This window comes from Lagenorhynchus albirostris, chromosome 21 (assembly GCF_949774975.1).
Source record: "Lagenorhynchus albirostris chromosome 21, mLagAlb1.1, whole genome shotgun sequence".
Taxonomy (NCBI): Eukaryota; Metazoa; Chordata; class Mammalia; order Artiodactyla; family Delphinidae; genus Lagenorhynchus; species Lagenorhynchus albirostris.
Genome location: NC_083115.1, coordinates 7817177 through 7838726, shown reverse-complemented (window position 1 = coordinate 7838726; position 21550 = coordinate 7817177). Strand labels below are relative to the sequence as shown.

General features: G+C 40.5%; 1 protein-coding gene and 1 pseudogene across 2 annotated transcripts in view; both read left to right on the top strand.

Annotated features, from left to right (window-relative positions):
* Positions 1-21550, top strand: part of UNC5D (unc-5 netrin receptor D) — a 603667-nt gene that overhangs the window by 294413 nt on the left and 287704 nt on the right. The window lies entirely within an intron of this gene.
* Positions 3420-4045, top strand: LOC132512783 (transcription factor BTF3-like; annotated as a pseudogene).

The window sequence follows — 21550 nt, the reverse complement described above, 5'->3', positions numbered from 1 at the left end:
ATTCCATTGTATATAATTGAGGCAGGTGTGGCTCTTGGAGACCCTGGGACATAGCACATGCGGAATTTCTTCCCTTGTATTCTTCCCCCGGGCTGGTCACTTTCCCCAACCTTTCTCATCAGCTCCTGAGTTGAAATGGGCATCATTGGTTGCCTGCTTGCGTGTGTGCACACCTGTGACCAGTTAGCAGCTCCTGGCTCTGACTCCTTTAGGGAAAATAAAGCCTCATTGTTGAGGCTGTGACAAATAGCCTCTTACAACCTCTGCCCCGTGTGGTTGCCCAGAGCCCAAGAAACACCACCATAGCTTCACCAGTGAACTCAAACACAGACAGTTTGCCCAGCATCTTGGCTTGGCAAGACAAGTCAGGTTTGCAGTCTACTGATTGGAACCCAGTTCCTTGTTTTTTTCAGGAGGTGATTTTTGCACTGTTTTTGGGTCTGTGTGGTTCACAGAGGTCCTGCAAAACTTCCTCCTGATCACCTGGCCTGCTCTTGCCACTCTCAAGGACTTAACGGGAATATTGATGTATACCGAAGATGATACACATACATCAATGTCTGGTATTTATGTAATGTCACACTTAAATTATTAATTCATTCTTGACAGGGACAAATGTACAGTAAAATTTACCAATTGGGACTAATTGATAGAAAGGCCAATTATATAGTGAAGTCTCTATTCACTGGAATCCGACTAGCAAGACCTCAATTCATCAATTGTTTAGTCTTCATGTGTAAGAGAATTCACAGCTCTTAGGAAAATCAAGCTTTCAGGGACTTTTCCTCTCAGAAGTGATTTCTAGATTATTCCTTAGGGTCAATATATGAGCAGCGCCTCTTTCACGGAACTCTGATCTTTCTCGGTAACCAGGCTTCATGAGGTGCTGTAAAACCCTGAGATGCCAAGAAAATAGATGAGTCTTGTGTAATTCTAATTGACATGATTTCTGGCTAATTCTCATTGCTCCAGTGTGCAGAATGATGATCATAACACGAGCAAAAACACTGATTTCAATACCCTGAATACAATAATAAGCATTTTATATGGTTTAAATTCTAGTTTTCACAACCACCATAGGGAGGAAGTTCTAGGTTTACCCCTATTTTGCATATAAGAAAATGGAGGTTTAGGTGTTAAATAAATTACTGAAGGTCTCACAGTGATATGGGGTTATCTGAATCCAGGCTCTCTGACTCCAGAGCTGATTAAGATTAACCACTGCCAGAATCTTCTGGGCCTCTGACTCTTAGAAGGAAAAGGAGACTGAGAGGCAGTGATTGCCTCCTCATCTGATGTGCTTTGGCAGAAGATGGACAATATGTTGATAGAAGTTCAAGCATCTGAAGGATGTTGAGATAAGTAAGGTTATATTTAAATTTCATTCCAACTCTGAGATGCTGTAATTCTAACCGGAAATCACACCTGACCAGAACACCTCACCACCATACAATCTCAACTATTATCTATGTACTATGGTAAGGCAAGTTACAAACATATAGCATAAATTAAAAAGACATTTGATAACTTCCTCAATTCATAGCCATGCAAATAGAGTTGAATTCTCTGAATAGATTACTAAGTGGATTTACTTAGCCCTCATGTAGAATGGAGGCTTCTGAAGTCCTTGAAAGATAGTTTTTAAACTAGTTTCAACAGTTTCTTCCTCCAGTCTTAATTACATTTTTAAAATTTACTTGGCAAACTCTCCTGTTATAGAAAATTTAGAGGTGTATCTGTATAAAGTATCATCATTTCTAATTAGGGTATAAATTAGGGATACTCTACTGCAGAATGTGTATGTCTACTAAGTTATTGAATGTGAGAGCAGATTGCAGATGTGTTTGCACTGTATCTCAATTCACCATGTATTCTGAGGACTCGTTACTCAGACACACAGAAAAAATGAATAAGGGAAGGAAGTCTGTCTCTCCACATATTAAAATATTAAAAGAGTAATTGGGCCTGAGGTCACTTCGTTACCTGGCTGCATTAACCTTGGTTCTTAGAAAGTTTTACCATTATCTATTTTAAAAAACTAATTGAATTTACCAAGAACTTAAATTACATTTCTTCCCTTGCAGTTTATGCAGTAGGATTCTTATAATCTGACCAAGAGCAATTTCTTGAACTTTGGAGGGTATTACAATCTTTTTTTAAAATTTAATTTTATTTTTTATACAGCAGGTTCTTTTTTGGGGGGGGAGATTTTTTATTCCGACAGAAAGTCACAAAAATTATAATCATCCTTATCAGTCACTCACTCCTATGTAAGCAGGTTCTTACTAGTTATCCATTTTATACATATCAGTGTATACATGTCAATCCCAATCTCCCACCACCAACACCCCCCCCCCGCCACTTTCCCCCCTTGGTGTCCATACGTTTGTTCTCTACATCTGTGTCTCTATTTCTGCCTTGCAAACCGGTACATCTGTACCATTTTCCTAGATTCCACATATATACATTAATATACGATATTTGTTTTTCTGACTTGCTTCACTCTGTATGACAGTCTCTAGGTCCATCCACGTCTCTACAAATGACCCAATTTTGTTCTTTTATGGCTGAGTAATATTCCATTGTATATATGTACCACATCTTCTTTATCCATTTGTCTGTTGATGGGCATTTAGGTATTACAATCTTGAGGAGAAACAGTGGCAAATTATTTTAGTTTCTTTCTTATAGTGACTCATTTAAGGTGAGGACTGTCAACCTTTTTCTACCCTTTGTTGTCTTCCACTTCACAAACTTGGATGATTAAGAACTACTGTTTTTTTCTTAGTAACTGCTTTTCCCCATATTTCCCTTTATCATTCAGGATAGAATAGCTTTCTAGAGCTGTTTGGAAATCATCCTTAGCAGATCCTTATATCAGCTTTCATGACTCAATAAGAAGAACGTATAAGGTTTGCAGCCTTACTGAGCCAGAGTCTCGTCCAGGTAACTTGGGATTTGCCAGTGACCTAGAGACAGGTCCCTGCCTTTGTGTACCTGACATCCTAGTAGAGAAGCAGGAATAGACTATGCTTTATAAATAAGAAAAGTGATCTAGAAACTTAGAAGGTGAAAATGCTATGGACAAAGAAAAAGTCAGGCCATGAGGGAGTGAAGAGGGACATGGGTTTCAGGGTTAAACAGGGTCATCAGGGTTGGCCTCAGAGAAAAGGTAACATCTGAGCCGATGTAGAGAAAGTGACTGGCCGCCATCTTGCGTCCCCGCGTGTGTGCGCCTCATCTCAGCTGGTCTGCCCGAGACCCCCTGAGCGCCAACCCTAGTCCCCCGCGTGGCCCCATTTCCGCTCCAACAAGGTACAAAAAGGCTCTGGACACCGGCATGGGAGGAGGATGGGAACGGGGGCGGGAAGTGCCCGGAAGGAGCGAGACAGGGAGGGACAGGGCAGGAGAGGAAGGCGATGCTACGGACAGGCGCACCCACTCAGGCTGACTCTCGGGGTCGAGGTCGGGCCAGGGGTGGCCGCCCTGGGGGCCAGGCGATGCCGTCTCTTGTCTCTTCTTCCACCTCGCGGCGGAACCCGAGGACAGGAGCCTCAGAGGAAAGAAACGATCATGCGCCAGGAGAGACTCGCCAAACTGCGGGCACAAGTGCGCGTGGGTGGGAAAGGAACAGCTCGCAGAAAGAAGGTGGTTCATAGAACAGCCACAGCAGAGGACAGAAAACTTCAGGTCTCTTTAAAGAAGTTAGGGGTAAACGATATCTCTGGTATTGAAGGGGTTGCATGTGTTCACAAACCAAGAACAGGGATCCACCTTAACAACCCTGAAGTTCAGGCATCTCTGGCAGCAGACACTCACCTGCACAGGCCATGCTGAGACAAAGCAGCTGACAGAAGTGCTACCCAGCATCTTAAACCAGCTTGGCGCAGACAGTCTGACCAGTTTAAGGAGACTGGCTGGAGCTCTGCCCAAACAGTCTCTGGATGGAAAGGCACCGCTTGCTACTGGAGAGGAGGAGGTTGATGAAGTTCCAGATCTCGTGGAGAATTTTGATGAGGCTTCCAAGAACGAAGCAGACAATTGAGTCAGCTTCTGAAGGGGATAAATCTTGAAGTTACTGGGACCTGCTAGTTTATATTGTGACTGCTTTTTAAAATTTTGTTTACGGATCTGATAAAATCTAGATCTCTAATATTTTTAAGCCCAAGCCCCTGGACACTGCAGTTCTTTTCAGTTTTTGCTTATATACAATTCATTCTTCGCCACTAATTAATTAAGGTGAAGAAGCCTGGGAATAAAGTTTGAAACAAAGGTTAATGAAGTTCTTTGCCTAGTTTTTTTTTTTTTTTTTTAAAAAAAAGGGAAAGTGAGATCATGATGATGACTCCTCTGTCTGGAAATGTCAGAGGTTCGTAATCTCAAACTCAGACTCAAATCTCAATCTCAGACTCAAACTCAAAAGTCCAGGGACCTAAAAGGGACTGCATGTGTGCTGTCCCCATCCCTTCCTTATTCTCATCTCCTTCTCTCTTCCCTTTGCCACCTGCTCACCCTCCCCCATACATACCTCTCTCCACATTTGCTTCCTATGGTTTGTCTAGTATTAAAGGCACACTCTCACCTCAGGACCTTTGCATGTACTATTCCCTGTGCTTGAAATGTTCTTTCCTAGATATGCATTGCCTTCTTACCTCCTTTGCCATCCTAAGCCCTTCTAGCCACACTGTCATCAATTGTAATTCGCTCTTTACCCAACAATCTCTTCCCTGCTCTGTTTTTTCTACAGAACTTTGTCATCATCTAACATGCTATATATTTTTAAAGATGTTGAAAATGTGTATATCGTCTGTCTCTCCCTGCCCTAAAAACGTCAACTACTTGAAGGGGAGGGATTTTGTCTCCTGATACTCAGTATTTCACTCCTAGCATGGTGCATGAAGCAGAGAAGGCATCAGAGAAATTGTCCTTGAGCCACTGAATGGTGTTGTGTATAATGGTTACTTACCTGTTAAATAGGTTCTTTTAAAACCTCTGAAAAGAGTTTGCTTTTTAAAACTAGATAATGCCTGCAACTGGTCATTTTGTTTCCATCATTCACTTAACATTTTTAAGCATTGCAAAAATACACTTCACCGACGGATTGCGTAAAATTCCATTTGAGGAAATTGGAATCAATTGCTTATCATTACAAACACAAGCCACATAAATAAGAAATCTATTGGTGAAAAGGGTGTGGGGGTAGGAAGAGCCTCCAAATTAAAGTAGATTGAATTAATTTGTTCAGTATTAATTTGTTCAGTATGGTGTTAATAGAACCCTCATTCCCCACCTGTCCTTCAACTGGATCCATCACGCATCTCAGCAGCCAGGTGACCTAATAAGTGTAAACCCCACACAGGAAAGAACGGTTGAACAATTCATGTGCAAAACTGAGGACCTGGAGTGCTGGTGTGCAATCCTCTCTCCATCATTAACATGCTGCAGACCCTTTTAGCTTCCCCTGCCATCACCTACCCACCTGCCAAGCTCTTAGGGAGTGAGCAAACGAGGGCTTTCGAGAGAAACCTTGAAGAGACATTATCAGAACACCAGAGTGATCCAGCTGTGCGTCACAGAGCAGATGGAAGTTGTTGCAACCAACCAAGAAGAGTCAAACCCGACATCCATTTCCGGGCTGGCTTGTGCACAGTATCCTAATCTGAGCAGATAAGCTCCTGTCGCTGGGAACAAGGTAGTGGTAGAAAATGGTCTTTTGGTTCTTGCATCCCGACCTGGGAGATGCTACTAACCAAGTACAGCTTTTAACGTGCCTTTACTTTGTTTGAATGTAACATTTCTTTGGCTTCAAAAGTCTGAAAGTATTTTTTCTTCTTTAGTGGCCATTCAAACATAAAGCGAAATCAACATTTTAACATTCAGATAAGCAAGGAGTTCGTTTGGAGTTCGTTTACAGTTCGAGATTTGGAGGACGCTGCTTTTGTGTGAGAATATTTGAAATTTCCACAAGTTATTGCACATTCATTCCTGGAGTTTTCATTGCAGAAAATTGCCAGAAGGAATGGATTTTGTCTTCTTCAGCTGGCAGAACAATTTTCCACCTGTCGCCCAAATATTTGATGAGAAGGATTATGTTGCCGCCTCTGAAAGTTTATACTGTGGATCCTTCGGAAGTGAGAAGGTCTAATGAAACTACTACCCTGATATCAGAGTCCAGCTTGCTAAAGTGTCTGTGAAGTTGTGGATGGATTTCTGATGGTTAGGGCAATTTCTGAAAGACTAGCTTCAATGATGCGCACACACACACACTCTCAACTGGCTGCGTGGCAAATGATGTATTTCATTTTTTTTTTTCTGTAACAATATTCTTGTATTCAGCAGAACTCTTGTGTGGCCTCGCCAAAGATCTGCATTAATTGCCTGAAATTATTGTTGTTCATCTTCTTGGTAAATGGAACCAAGAAGGAGCACCGGTCCATGGCTATAGATGAAATTGTCATTTGATTTCAGGTTCGAGTAACGTATTGTCTCCGTTGAGTTTTACACTCCTCTGTTGTTGGTTAGGTATATTCAGCATAGTCAGTACAATCAGCAGAAACAGATTTCAAAATTCCGTGCGTAATGGCAGCAACCTTTTAAGCTGTCAGAATAAATATAAAACTGTTTTTCCCTTGTTTCTTCCAACACTTTATGGACTTCATAAGTAATAATACTGCGGCTGTCAGAAGAATTTTTCTGGAGCATAGATTTTACTGTGCCATGTCAGGACTCCACAGTTGCCACAGAGGGAAGGCTAAAATTCTTGGGCTGGCATTCCTGTCCCTGGTTAATGAGGCTCTGACTTAGCTGTTTTCACTTATTTTTTTAATGCTCCCATGTACCTTACAAGTGAGTGAAACTGAACTATTATTTCCTATGCATTCTTTGTAGATTTCCTAATCCCCATACTTTTGTCTGTGCTGTTTCTCATCTTTATCAAATTCAAACTTTACCTACCCCTCATTACCTAACTCAAATTCTACTCTCCCCAAAAAGCCTTCCAAAAACTAGGCAGCTGCAGATAATATATTACTTTCTGAACTCGGACCACTTCATAGACATGGTTTATGAAATCCTTCCATTTGTTTTTCATTCCTATCAGTTGCATACAAATCTCGAATAAGATAGATTCCATCGTTAAAAGCATTTTGTTGTGTTGTTAACGTGAACATGATAGCCTTGCTCCAAACAGAATTGCGTGTTTCTCTTAAAGTCCGCTCGGGTTTGTACTGGATGTTGGTACAGTTGACACTTGAATCACACAGGTTTGAACTGCGTGTGTCCACTTATACACAAAGTTTTTTTCGATATTAAATGCTGCAGTGCCACATGATCTGTGGTTGTCTGAGTTGGCAGGTGCAGAAACTGCAGATACAGAGGCAGTGCTTCAGTGGGAGGCGGACACAAATTATACCTGGATTTTCAATTTCACAGAGAGTGGGCGCCCCTAGCCCCCATGTTGTTCAGGGTTCAGCTGTACCTCTCACAGCTCATTAGTGTCAGCTGACTGGTCATTTGGCGTTTTGCCACCCCCACAGAGCTTCACCAATCTGCAAAAAGCCACTGTGTTGATCATAATCTTTCCCATATGATATTTTCAACTGATGGGAACAGCAGCGTTCACACCAGGAACACCCGAGACAGAACCGAAAAGCTGATCATAAATCAACCCTTCAGCTCTCTTCCTCGCTCTGTCTCTGCTGCCCCCCCACCCCCCAGATGCACCTACCCAGACCTTCCACTTCAGGCTCAGCCCCTGCAGGGGCTGCTTCCTCCTCCCTCTATCTGGGCACAGATCCTTGGGGATACCTTTACTTTGTGCATCCCAAGAAGAGCAGTGCCATCCTGTGTAAGTGGCGGCGTGTAAGTGCATAACGAGTCCCAGGTTGGACATGCCACGTCCTTTTCGAGTGTTAATTTTACTTGAAAATATGAGGTCATTATTTTTTTGCTTTGGTTTTATTCACGAGATGTATTATAAAGCAAAACTCAAAATTTGGCTGAATTTTACGATGCAGTAGATACTGGAGAGATGTCTTGTTCACGGTCCTCCTATTATTTTCGCCGACACTCTTTAGAGATGTACATTCAGTCTTCTCTGCCAGCAGGATGATTTCAGTACAATAATTGAAGACTGTGATGTCATCTAGCCTCTTTAGTTGATTGATATTTGTCCCCTCTCTTTGCCTTATTTTCTCTTTTAAAAAAATTTTTATTTCTTTTTGGCTGTGTTGGGTCTTCGTTGCTGAGTGCAGGCTTTCTCTAGTTGCGGCGGGTGAGCTGGGATTCTCTTTGTTGCGGTGCGCAGGCTTCTCTTGTTGCGGAGCACGGGCTCTAGGTGTGTGTACGGGCTTCAATAGTTGTGGCTCGTGGGCTTAGCTGCTCCACGGCACATGGGATCTTCCCGGACCAGGGATCGAACTGCGTTGGCAGGTAGATTCTTAACCACTGTGCCACCAGGGAAATCCCTTTGCCTTATTTTCTAAGATTTTTTCTTTACTTCTCCCCCAAACCAACGGTTCTGCCCCAGCTTCATAAATGTGCCTACCTTTAACTTCTCTGTTTGAGGCAGCAGAAGGCTAATAGAGCGTCTAGATTGTCATGCAGTTTGGATCAAAGAATTTGGGACCCAGATTTATGGATGGAAAAGAGTGGAAAGGGTAGGACCTGGTTCTTGCTGGTGTCATGGCAGTTCTGTAATAAAGCAGATCTTAACATGGGGGACAATAGGGATTTTTTTTGTTTCCATTCTCTTTTAAAGAGAGGGAAGTAAGATCGGGAAGGTACACTTGCTTGTTTGTGTGTGGATCTGTGCTTCTCTACAGCTGGGAGAGATTAAGAGAGGGGCTACCATCCGCTGAATTTTAACCTAGGGTCCTAGATGCTGTAGATTTGTAGAGCAGTTGGGGGTGTGCACTACTTTCAACAGTTCACAAAGCATAATGCAAAGTGTGCCTTTATTCACAATGCATTTTTCTGCTTTCGGCTGGAATTTTTGAAATTTGGTAGAATTATATTGGTAATGATGGATTAATCAGAGATTCTGACTGTTGTCTCTGAGAATTTTTAAAAATACAGAAAAAGCAAACACTTGTATACCCATCTTTCACCCTGCTGTTTCTTAATTATTAATCATAAGTAGTAGTATTTTCCATATCTGCTTGATAGATTTTTTTTAACAAGAGAAATAAGTAGTACGGATAAAATTAAAGTGCTTTTTCTTCCAAACCCCCTTCCGTCGTCTTTCCCTTCACCATCTTTCCAAGAGCAGCTTCTCTCAATAATTTAATAGCCTTCTATTTTATTTTCATATTTTAGCATACACTTATATACTTGTGAGTACATAATTTTCATTGCATTGCTTTATGACTACAATTTATAAAAATTTACAGAAATGGAATCCTACAGAATATATCCTTCTGTAACATGTTTCATTCTTTTCTCCTCTCATGAAACATAAATTGAGATGTATCTATGTTAGTAGATCGATTGATGGTCCCTGCTGACTACAGTATAGTAGTTTATTCCATGAATACGCCTTATTTGATTTGTTCTACTCTCATTAGATATATTTTATTTTTTTTCTAGAAAGCATCTAGAGCATGCTTAATGTGTGCTTATCTGGGCTCATGTCCTGATGGAAGTTTCTTTAATTACTAAAAAGCAGTGGGGGAAATTATTTAACAAATGTCGTTTGCTAGGCAGAATCCTTTAAATCGTGGACTCCAAAGAAAGTAGTCAAAGTATTTGGATGCCATTGATGTAATTCACCTCTCTGCCCATGAACAGGGCTCAATTTAAGTCCTCTTACAGATTTTCTCTCTACTCTACCCTTTGAAAAAATACCAGAGTATGGGTCCACAAATCCCTTTGGTTACATATTTTAGTTTCTCCAAACACTAGAGTTCAGACGTTTTTCGTAGCATTTGACCTACATTCCTACTTCTGTCATTGAAGCCCCATTGCCTCTTGCTTTCTCCAGAAGTAGTGAAGACCAGGTACTTAACTCCAGTCTTAAAATAACCCTTTCTATCCCAATATGCTGATTTGAAGTTCTTTTTTCCCTTAGCCTGCAGGAATGTGGTCTCTTTAAATCCTTCTCCTAGGATTTCTTCCCCTAGATCATTTGGGTAGTTCTAATGCAGGCCTTTTTCAGATTTATTTATATCTTTAGTTTTATAGTGCTTAAAGCTAAAAAAAAAAAAAAAAGCTTATGATGGCCTTGAACAGGACTGATGGGATCACCTCATAGCTTTTATATGTGACTTCTGTGTTTATACTTATGTATATATGTATTTGTCTCCTTATTCAGGAAATGATATATTGTGTTCCTTCTGCTTAGCAAGCCTTACACATTTACAACACACATATACTCTCTCACACACACACACACACACACACACTCTTTCATAGTACTGCATGGCTAGATTATACTTAGCATGTGGCCTATTAGGTTGGCCAGTTATGCCTTTTGATATGCTGCACAAAGACAGTTGTTACAGTTTTTACTATTTAGGCATTTTAGTTGATTAAAAAAAGAAAGGGGGGGGTGACTAGAGCATGCCAGAAAATGTGTAAAGAAAATTCATAGCAGGATTGTTTTCAATAGCAAAACAAAACGAAGTAAAATGGCCATTAACAGGAGAATGGATAAGGAAATCATGATGAAGCCGCACAATGGAATACTTCCATGAAATGTACAAACCTCAGCCACATACGTTGGCAATGATGAATTTTAAAAACAATGTTGAGGGCAAAAAACAATCAGAAGAATAAGAATGGCCAATAAACATATGAAAAGTGGCCAGAAGCATTAGCCCTTAGGGAACTACACATCACTACCATGAGAAACTACTTCATATTAACACTAGGATGCCTGTATTCAAAAAGAAAGATAATAACAAAACTGTATTCAATAACAAAGATAATAAGAATAAGAGGATATGGAGAAATTTGAATCTTTATACATTGTTGGCAGAAACGTAAAATTATATAGCCATTGTGGGAAAGAGTTGGTTGTTCAGAGTTAAGCGTAGGGTAACCATACAACTCACCAGTTTTACTCCTAGATATACCCGAAAGAAATGAGAACATATGTCCGTGCAAAATCTTGTTTATAAATGTCCATAGAAACATTATTTACAGTATGAAAATGTCCCAGATATCCATCAACTGATGAATGGATAAACTATGGTTTATCCATGCAATGGAATATTCCTTGATAATAAGGAAGGAAGTCTAGAGATACGCTACATGGCTGAAACTTCCACGCAACACAAACGATCACATACTGTATAATTCAATTTATGTAAAATGTCCAGAATAGGCAAACTTAGAGAAAAATTGGATTAATGATTGCCAGGAGCTGGGGTCAGGGGAAGAGGAGGAGTAGCTGTTAATGGGTACAAGATTTCTTTGGGGGGGGTGATAAAAATAGTCCAAACTTAGATTGTAGTGATAGTTACACAAATCTGTGATTTTACTGAGACCACTGAATTGTACACTTCAAGTGGTGGATTTTATGGAAGGGGAATTCTATCTCAAAGATTTTTTTTTAATCAGAAGAATGAGTGTACTCTTCCAATTTTTATAAAGTTCGGAACCAGTCAACTAAACGATACGTTGTCTAGGGTTGTATACCCATATGGTAAAAACATAAACAGAAAGGGGGAAATTATCTGAAAAAAGAAAGGAAAAAACCCAACAGCACAGAATGGTGGTTGTTAGCACTGAGCTTCAGATGGTATCATAGCAGAAAATTACAGAGCCATGGTGTTGGGAATATTCTGTTTTCTTAGGTTGGATCGTGTGTTCCTTTTACTGTCATGCTTCATTTCTGATGTTTACATATATTTTAATCAGTGTGTATTACTAAAAATTTTATCTGCATCAAGTACTTTATAGTAAAATTCTGAATGCATCCTTCTCTGCCTTATGAAGAACGTATATTGTTCCATTAATGTAACGTGTGCTCTGTTTATACTGTTTCCATTCCCTCAAAGAGACTAGTAGGGAGGGCCTGTGGGTGGGCGTCCAGTAGACGTGGCCCATTGCTTAGCTGGTACATTAATGAGCTTTTGGTTGTACAAATCTGAATTGTTACGTATTAGAAAATGGAGGGAATGCAAGTTGTTTTTCCTAAAAGTCAGTTTTGTTGTTGTTTTGCCCTTTAAGAAGGAATAGGCAGGGGAGGAATAGGTGAGGGTAAGAAGTGAGAGAAAAATGACAAAATTACGTGGGGGAGTAGACAAGTTATTTTCATGGAAACGGAAATCTGATACCCAATTTATATTATGTTTTCCTGAAATTTAAATGCCATCCAGCTCTGGGGACATTAATATAATCCTGCTGTCTAACAAAGACTTTGTGTAAGTAAACTTTGTGTAAGTAAACTTGTGTAAGTAAAATAAGTAAGCATTTATTTTTAATGTTTTGATGGTTTTTTATTGATATAGTTTACATATAACATTATATTTCAGTTGTACAACTTAATAACTTTATATTTGTATCTATTGCAAAATGATCACCATAAGTCTAGTTAACATCCATCACCATCATAGTTACAAATATTTTTTCTTGTGATGAGAACTTTTAAGGTTTGCTGTCTTAGCAACTTGGAAATGTGCAATGCAGTGTCATTAACTGTAGTCACCATGTGGTACATTACATCCCCATTGTTCATTTTATAAGTAGAAGTTTGTACCTTTTGACCCCCTTCATCCATTTCACCCATCTTCTACCTCCTGCCTCTGGCAAACCCCAATCTATTCTCTGGATCTGTGAGCTCAGTTTTTTGTTTGTTTGCTTTGGTTTTTAGATTCAGCATACAAGGGAGATCCTAGGGTATTTGTCTTTCTCTGTCTGACTAATTTTCACTTAGCATAATACCCTTCAATTTCATCCATGTTGTCATAAATGGCAAGATATTCTCCTCCGTTTTGGCTGAATAATATTCCATTGTATACGTATATGCCACATTTTCTTTGTCTATCTGGCTATCAAGGGACACTTAGGTTGTTTTCATATATTGGCTATTTTAAATAATGCTTTAATGAAAAACATATTTTTTTGAGTTAGTGTTTTTGTTCTCTTCTGATAAATACCCAGATATTGCTGGATCTATTTTAAAGTTTTGAGAAAACTCCATACTGTTTTCCATAGTGGCTGCACCAATTTACATTCCCAGCAACAGTGCACAAGAGTTGCCTTTTCTCCACACCCTCAACATTTGTTATTTGCTCTCTTTTTGATGATAGCCATTCTAACAGGCATGAGGTGATGTCTCGTTGTGGCTTTGATTTGCATTTCCCTGATGATTAGTGATGTTGAGCACCTTGTCATGTACCTGTTGATCATCTCTATGTCTTCTTTGTAAAAATGTCTATTCAGGTCCTCTGCCCATTATAAATAGGAATTTCTTTTTTTTTTTTTTTTGGCTATTGAGTTGTATGAGTTCTTTGTATATCTTGAATGTTAGCCGTTTATCAGATATATGATTTGCAAGTATTTTTTTTATTTGGTAGGTTACTTTTTCATTTTGTTGATGGTATCTTTTGCTGTGCAGATTTTTTTTTCTTTTTTAAGAAATCATGGAAAAGAGCTATGTTTTAGGACTGATTATGTCAAGAGGAATGGCATCAATGACATAGAGATTTAGCTGGTAAACTAATTTAGGGAGGGGGGAAAAAGAGCTAAGAAAATGCTCAGTCTCCCCGACTTCTCCCATAGGTTCCTTACAGATATTAGCAGTAGTTGATCTTAATTTGTGATTTCCAACCCCACGAATGCACTCAGTTTGGTAGGTGAGAACCTCATTTGAAATCCCTTTTGAATCTTAAAAAATAGTAGTGTATCCCTGGGTTACATGACTACCCTTCCATCTGAAACATCCCTATTGACCTCTTTTATACGTCTTTCTGTTTTTATATGCCCCCTTTTCAAAATTGTAAAAGTTACGTGACATTTTTAGTGGCTGCTCTAAGGTTGTGACACACTTATCTAAATTGCATCTCATCAGCACTTTAATGAACAAACGCTTTATTAACCCAGCCTTAATCGAAATGTTTTTAAAAATTAGAGCAGTGATCAACCATCAGGCTCTGTGTGCTTAGCTCAGATGTTAAAACTTCAGGTCCCCTGAGGAACAATTCACATGATTGTTGGAGTATCCAAAGGCTTAAATCCATTCTCCATGTTCCCCATCCCCCAAGACATTGTACCCAACACCCCCACTAACCCTAATATCCTCATATAATATCTGCTAATTCTGATAATTAACATTTTAAAATGTTTATTTTGTTCTGTGGCTATTTTTGGAATAAATGCCATGACAATGCTCTAGCTAACTGGCATGGTACTTGGATGCCTAAAATCAGATTCACGGAATCACTTCTCTAATCAGTTTTGCACCCACTTGGCAATAATCTGATCCAAACTCAGCTCTCCTAGTCTTTGATGAGCTCTCATTTGGAGCCAACTCTCAATTCCCTCAAAGAGAGACGTTTCACTTGCCCTTTTTCTGATCAGTGGAGCCCTCACAGAACTCCAAGAGTTTCCGAAGATGATTACAATGAGTACCGCGATTGCAACCAATTCCTAACATGCCTTGGGATATTTTTACCCTGCAAGCTGTTTATGCAAAGAGAGGAAGTTTCAACTAGAAGGAATGAAATAGTTTAAGGCATCTTTGGGTTTAAATGTCACATTTTTTCACTTGAATCTCAGTATTCCATGGTAGAAAGAGCTCTGTTTCTTTTTTTTTTTTTTTTTTTTTTTTTTTTAACATCTTTATTGGAGTATAATTGCTTTACAATGGTATGTTAGCTTCAGCTTCACAACAAAATGAATCAGTTATATACATACATATATTCCCATATCTCTTCCCGCTTGCGTCTCCCTCCCTCCCACCCTCCCTATCCCACCCCTCCAGGCGGTCACAAAGCACCGAGCTGATCTCCCTGTGCTATGCGGCTGCTTCCCACTAGCTATTTACCTTACGTTTGGTAGTGTATATATGTCCATGCCTCTTTATCGCTTTGTCACCGTTTACCCTTCCCCCTCCCCATAACCTCAAGTCCATTCTCTAGTAAGTCTGTGTCTTTATTCCTGTTTCACCCCTAGGTTTTTCATGACATTTTTTTTTTTTTAAATTCCATATATATGTGTTAGCATACGGTATTTGTCTCTCTCTTTCTGACTTACTTCACTCTGTATGACAGACTCTAGGTCTATCCACCTCATTACAAATAGCTCAATTTCGTCTCTTTTTATGGCTGAGTAATATTCCATTGTATATATGTGCCACATCTTCTTTATCCATTCATCTGATGATGGGCACTTAGGTTGTTTCCATCTCCGGGCTATTTTAAATAGAGCTGCAATGAACATTTTGGTACATGACTCTTTTTGAATTATGGTTTTCTCAGGGTATATGCCCAGTAGTGGGATTGCTGGGTCATATGGTAGTTCTATTTGTAGCTTTTTAAGGAACCTCCATACTGTTCTCCACAGTGGCTGTATCAATTTACATTCCCACCAACAGTGCAAGAGGGTTCCCTTTTCTCCACACCCTCTCCAGCATTTATTGTTTCTAGATTTTTTGATGATGGCCATTCTGACTGGTGTGAGATGATATCTCATTGTAGTTTTGATTTGCATTTCTCTCATGATTAGTGATGTTGAGCATTCTTTCATGTGTTTGTTGGCACTCTGTATATCTTCTTTGGAGAAATGTCTATTTAGGTCTTCTGCCCATTTTTGGATTGGGTTGTTTGTTTTTTTGTTATTAAGCTGCATGAGCTGCTTATAAATTTTGGAGATCAATCCTTTGTCAGTTGCTTCATTTGCAAATATTTTCTCCCATTCTGAGGGTTGTCTTTTGGTCTTCTTTATGGTTTCCTTTGCTGCGCAAAAGCTTTTAAGTTTCATTAGGTCCCATTTGTTTACTCTTGTTTTTATTTCCATTTCTCTAGGAGGTGGGTCAAAAAGGACCTTGCTGTGATTTATGTCATAGAGTGTTCTGCCTATGTTTTCCTCTAAGAGTTTGATAGTTTCTGGCCTTACATTTAGGTCTTTAATCCATTTTGAGCTTATTTTTGTGTATGGTGTTAGGGAGTGATCTAATTTCATACCTTTACATGTAGCTGTCCAGTTTTCCCAGCACCACTTATTGAATAGGCTGTCCTTTCTCCACTGTACATTTCTGCCTCCTTTGTCAAAGATAAGGTGACCATATGTGCGTGGGTTTATCTCTGGGCTTTCTATCCTGTTCCATTGATCTATCTTTCTGTTTTTGTGCCAGTACCATACCGTCTTGATAACTGTAGCTTTGTAGTATAGTCTGAAGTCTGGGAGCCTGATTCCTCCAGTTCCTTCTTTCGTTCTCAAAATTGCTTTGGCTATTCGGGGTCTTTTGTGTTTCCATACAAATTGCAAAATTTTTTGTTCTAGTTCTGTGAAAAATGCCAGTGGTAGTTTGATAGGGATTGCATTGAATCTATAGATTGCTTTCGGTAGTAGAGTCATTTTCACAATGTTGATTCTTCCAATCCAAGAACATGGTATATCTCTCCATCTATTTGTATCATCTTTAATTTCTTTCATCAGTGTCTTATAATTTTCTGCATACAGATCTTTTGTCTCCTTAGGTAGGTTTATTCCTAGATATTTTATTCTTTTTGTTGCAATGGTAAATGGGAGTGTTTTCTTGATTTCACTTTCAGACTTTTCATCATTAGTATATAGGAATGCCAGAGATTTCTGTGCATTAATTTTGTATCCTGCCACTTTACCAAATTCATTGATTAGCTCTAGTAGTTTTCTGGTAGCATCTTTAGGGTTCTCTATGTATAGGATCATGTCATCTGCAAACAGTGACAGCTTTACTTCTTCTTTTCCGATTTGGATTCCTTTTATTTCCTTTTCTTCTCTGATTGCTGTGGCTAAAACTTCCAAAACTATGTTGAATAAGAGTGGTGAGAGTGGGCAACCTTGTCTTGTTCCTGATCTTAGTGGAAATGCTTTCAGTTTTTCACCATTGAGGATGATGTTTGCTGTGGGCTTGTCATATATGGCCTTTATTATGTTGAGGAAAGTTCCCTCTATGCCTACTTTCTGGAGGGTTTTTATCATAAATGGGTGTTGAATTTTGTCAAAAGCTTTCTCTGCATCTATTGAGATGATCATATGGTTTTTCTCCTTCAGTTTGTTAATATGGTTTATCACATTGATAGATTTGCGTATATTGAAGAATCCTTGCATTCCTGGAATAAACCCCACTTGATCATGGTGTATGATCCTTTTAAGGTGCTGTTGGATTCTGTTTGCTAGTATTTTGTTGAGGATTTTTGCATCTATGTTCATCAGTGATATTGGCCTGTAGTTTTCTTTCTTTGTGACATCCTTGTCTGGTTTTGGTATCAAGGTGATGGTGGCCTCGTAGAAGGAGTTTGGGAGTGTTCCTCCCTCTGCTATATTTTGGAAGAGTTTGAGAAGGATAGGTGTTAGCTCTTCTCTAAATGTTTGATAGAATTCGCCTGTGAAGCCATCTGGTCCTGGGCTTTTCTTTGTTGGAAGATTTTTAATCACAGTTTCAATTTCAGTGCTTGTGATTGGTCTGTTCATATTTTCTATTTCTTCCTGATTCAGTCTTGGCAGGTTGTGCATTTCCAAGAATTTGTCCATTTCTTCCAGATTGTCCATTTTATTGGCATAGAGTTGCTTGTAGTAATCTCTCATGATCTCTTTTATTTCTGCAGTGTCAGTTGTTACCTCTCCTTTTTCATTTCTAATTCTATTGATTTGAGTCTTCTCCCTTTTTTTCTTGATGAGTCTGGCTAGTGGTTTATCTATTTTGTTTATCTTCTCAAAGAACCAGCTTTTAGTTTTATTGATCTTTGCTATTGTTTCCTTCATTTCTTTTTCATTTATTTCTGATCTGATTTTTATGATTTCTTTCCTTCTGCTAGCTTTGGGGTTTTTTTGTTCTTCTTTCTCTAATTGCTTGAGGTGCAAGGTTAGGTTGTTTATTCGAGATGTTTCCTGCTTCTTAAGGTGGGCTTGTATTGCTATAAACTTCCCCCTTAGAACTGCTTTTGCTGCATCCCACAGGTTTTGGGTCGTTGTGTCTCCATTGTCATTTGTTTCTAGGTATTTTTTGATTTCCTCTTTGATTTCTTCAGTGGTCACTTCATTATTAAGTAGTGTATTGTTTAGCCTCCATGTGTTTGTATTTTTTACAGATCTTTTCCTGTAATTGATATCTAGTCTCATGGCATTGTGGTCAGAAAAGATACTTGATACAATTTCAATTTTCTTAAATTTACCAAGGCTTGATTTGTGACCCAAGATATGATCTATCCTGGAGAATGTTCCATGAGCACTTGAGAAAAATGTGTATTCTGTTGTTTTTGGATGGAATGTCCTATAAATATCAATTAACTCCATCTCGTTTAATGTATCATTTAAAGCTTGTGTTTCCTTATTTATTTTCATTTTGGATGATCTGTCCATTGGTGAAAGTGGGGTGTTAAAGTCCCCTACTATGAATGTGTTACTGTCGATTTCCCCTTTTATGGTTGTCAGTATTTGCCTTATGTATTGAGGTGCACCTAAGTTGGGTGCATAAATATTTACAATTGTTATATCTTCCTCTTGGATCGATCCCTTGATCATTATGTAGTGTCCTTCTTTGTCTCTTCTAATAGTCTTTGTTTTAAAGTCTATTTTGTCTGATATGAGAATTGCTACTCCAGCTTTCTTTTGGTTTCCATTTGCATGAAATACCTTTTTCCATCCCCTTACTTTCAGTCTGTATGTGTCTCTAGGTCTGAAGTGGGTCTCTTGTAGACAGCAAATATATGGGTCTTGTTTTTGTATCCATTCAGCCAATCTGTGTCTTTTGGTGGGAGCATTTAGTCCATTTACATTTAAGGTAATTATCGATATGTGTGTTCCTATTCCCATTTTCTTAACTGTTTTGGGTTCATTATTGTAGGTCCTTTCCTTCTTTTGTGTTTCTTGCCTAGAGAAGTTCCTTTAGCAGTTGTTGTAGAGCTGGTTTGGTGGTGCTGAACTCTCTCAGCTTTTGCTTGTCTGTAAAGGTTTTAATTTCTCCATCAAATCTGAATGAGATCCTTGCTGGGTAAAGTAATCTTGGTTGCAGGTTTTTCTCCTTCAACACTTTCAATATGTCCTGCCACTCCCTTCTGGCTTGCAGAGTTTCTGCTGAAAGATCAGCTGTTAACCTTATGGGGATTCCCTTGTGTGTTATTTGTTGTTTTTCCCTTGCTGCTTTTAATATGTTTTCTTTGTATTTAATTTTTGACAGTTTGATTAATATGTGTCTTGGCGTATTTCTCCTTGGATTTATCCTGTATGGGACTCTCTGTGCTTCCTGGACTTGATTAACTATTTCTTTTCCCATATTAGGGAAGTTTTCAACTATAATCTCTTCAAATATTTTCTCAGTCCCTTTCTTTTTCTCTTCTTCTTCTGGAACCCCTATAATTCGAATGTTGGTGCGTTTAATGTTGTCCCAGAGGTCTCTGAGACTGTCCTCAGTTCTTTTCATTCTTTTTTCTTTTTTCTGCTCTGCAGTAGTTATTTCCACTATTTTATCTTCCAGGTCACTTATCCGTTCTTCTGCCTCAGTTATTCTGCTATTGATCCCATCTAGAGTACTTTTAATTTCATTTATTGTGTTGTTCATCGTTGCTTGTTTCATCTTTAGTTCTTCTAGGTCGTTGTTAACTGATTCTTGCAATTTGTCCATTCTATTGTCCATTCTATCTCCAAGATTTCGGATCAACCTTACTATCATTATTCTGAATTCTTTTTCAGGTAGACTGCCTATTTCCTCTTCATTTGTTAGGTCTGGTGGGTTTTTATCTTGCTCCTTCATCTGCTGTGTGTATTTCTGTCTTTTCATTTTGCTTATCTTACTGTGTTTGGGGTCTCCTTTTTTGCAGGCTGAAGGTTCGTAGTTCCTGTTGTTTTTTGTGTCTGTCCCCAGTGGCTAAGGTTGGTTCAGTGGGTTGTGTAGGGTTCCTGGTGGAGGGTACTAGTGCCTGTGCTCTGGTGTATGAGGCTGGATCTTGTCTTTCTGGTGGGCAGGTCCACGTCTGGTGGTGTGTTTTGGGGTGTCTGTAGACTTACTATGATTTTGGGCAGCCTCTCTGCTAATGGGTGGGGTTGTGTTCCTGTCTTGCTAGTTGTTTGGCATAGGATGTCCAGCCCTGTAGCTTGCTGGTCGTTGAGTGAAGCTGGGTGCTGGCGTTGAGATGGAGATCTCTCGGAGATTTTTGCTGTTTGATATTATGTGCAGCTGGGAGGCCTCTTGTGGACCAGTGTCCTGAAGTTGGCTCTCCCACCTCAGAGGCACAGCACTGACTCCTGGCTGCAGTACCAAGAGCCTTTCATCCACAGGGCTCCTTAATTTGGGATGATTCGTTGTCTATTCAGGTATTCCACAGATGCAGGGTATATCAAGTTGATTGTGGAGCTTTAATCCGCTGCTTCTGAGGCTGCTGGGAGAGATTTCCCTTTCTCTTCTTTGTTCTGACAGTTCCCAGGGGCTCAGCTTTGGATTTGGCCCCGCCTGTGCGTGTAGGTCGCCGGAGGGCGTCTGTTCTTTGCTCAGACAGGACGGGGTTAAAGGAGCCGCTGATTCGGAGGCTCTGGCTCACCCAGGCCGGGGGGTAGGGAGGGTCACGGAGTGCGGGGCGGGCCTGCAGCGGCAGAGGCCGGCGTGACGCTGCAGCCTGAGGGCGCCGTGTGCTCTCCCGGGGGAGCCGTCCCTGGATCCCGGGACCCTGGCAGTGGCGGGCTGCACAGGCTCCCCGGAAGGGCGTGTGGCTAGTGACCTGTGCTCGCACACAGGCCTCCTGGCGGCAGGAGCAGCGGCCTCAGCGTCCCATGTCCGTCTCTGGGCTCCGCACTCTTAGCCGCGGCTCGCGCCCGTCCCTGGAGCCCTCTCAAGCAGCGCTCCTAATCCCCTCTCCTCGCGCACCAGGAAACAAAGAGGGACGTAAAAGTCTCTTGCCTCTTCGGCAGGTCCAGACCCCTCCCCGGACTCTCTCCCGGCCAGCCGCGGCGCACCAACGCCCTGCAGGCTGTGTTCACGCCGCCAACCTCAGTCCTCTCCCGGCGCTCCGACAAAAGCCGGAGCCTCAGCTCCCAGTCCCGCCCGCCCCGGCGGGCGAGCAGACAAGCCTCTCGGCTGGTGAGTGCCAGTCGGCCCGATCCTCTGCGCTGGAATCTGTCCGCTTTGCCCTCCGCACCCCTGTTGCTGTGTTCTCCTCCGCGGCTCCCAAGCTCCCCCACTCCGCCTCCCGAAGTCTCCACCCGCGAAGGGGCTTCCTAGTGTGTGGACACTTTTCCTCCTTCACAGCTCTCTCCCGCTGGTGCAGGACCCGTCCCTATCCTTTTGTCTCTGTTTAGTTTTTTCTTTTGCCCTAACCAGGTACGTGGGGGGTTCCTTGCCTTTTGGGAAGTCTGAGGTCTTCTGCCAGCGTTCAGTAGGTGCTCCGTAGGAGTTGTTCCACGCGTAGATGTA